The sequence below is a fragment of the Erithacus rubecula genome (genome assembly GCF_903797595.1).
Source record: "Erithacus rubecula genome assembly, contig: scaffold_101_arrow_ctg1, whole genome shotgun sequence".
NCBI classification, from domain to species: domain Eukaryota; kingdom Metazoa; phylum Chordata; class Aves; order Passeriformes; family Muscicapidae; genus Erithacus; species Erithacus rubecula.
In genome coordinates, this window is record NW_027636395.1 from 137501 (window position 1) to 138871 (window position 1371).

Consider the following 1371-nt stretch of genomic DNA (forward strand, 5'->3'; position numbering starts at 1 on the left):
GAAATGGGTACTTGCCTGATCTTTTAAAGCTAATTTTCTCCTTCTTGTTCCTCTTTATTTGTCCTAAGTTTCCATATCAAATGCACACTTAATATTAATAGTTCAATATGATACCTAAGTAAACATTTGGTCACCCTGACACTCATCCTGGCTCTCTCCACTTTATTTTAAGAGTTTTTCTCATTAGATATTGGGTGAATTTTTCTGCTGCTTGCTGGGATGAACTTGCACAACCATCCTCCTAAAAATCTGAATGGAGATTTCTGCTCATCTGGCAGCAAATGTGACAAAACTGGTGCCAGGTGCAGACCAAGCTGCATGAGAAAGGCACTGTCTGCATCTGCCTTGATTCTGCACAAGGAAACCTCCCAAATTTCATTTCCTAAACTTAAGGATTTTCACCATTACTCCTCAAAAACGACAGAAAATGAAGCAAACTTGCAAACTTGCTCTGTGCAGACCTAAGACATTTTCCCAAATAGAATGCTGTCAAAATGCAGAGTGATGCTGCAAATCAGACCTTTCAAGAGAATCTGTTTCATCCCCAAATCTCCAAACTGGCATTCATAAACAACACCATAATTGTTCCCAGCATGTCAACGAGCAAAAGGCTTTGATAATTTTATTTTGGCAGCAAACAATAGTGAGGAATTAAGTTCATAAAACTTGACTTAATTGTGGATAAAACCCTGGCATGAGATTTTGTTGCATTTCAGAAGCCAATTAAAGTGTTTACAGATTAGTCAACATGTATCCATCCAATTCTCATCATCAGCATGCAGCCGGTGGTGGAAATGCTAAATAGAAATAAACAAATGGCTGTAATTTATAGTGGTGGAAAGTTGTCATCTGCTTCCCTCAGCTTTGTGGTCTGCCAGGATATCTTTTCCAAACTCAGGAAAGTTTGTCTTAAGGAGTTTCCAGCCAAATGTTTCTGTAAACATCATGTCCAAGCAAAGGCTGGAATGTTATCATGCAAAACAAAGACCTCACTTGTGGACAACATTTAAAATTTAAACTAGGCACTTCTTTAATTTTTTTTTTTTTTTTTTTTAGATTCTGGAAGAATCTGGTAGAAAACCTTTGTGCCCTGATCAGAAATGAGCAACATTCAAAAGGTCAGGTAGGCCTTTCTGTTTGTACCAACACAGTAACAACTCTTCCTCTGAAATTTGAAGTCCAGGAATACAAAAGCATTAATGGGAAGTAATACATCTGGGAAAAAAACCAAAAAAAACCCAAAAAACCCCCCAAAAAACCAACTTCCTCTTGCATTACACTGCAACATTTTCCAGCAACAGTTAAATTCTTGAGGCCAGAAATAATCTACATTATGCAAACTTTAATTTATTGTTATTTAAACAAATTACA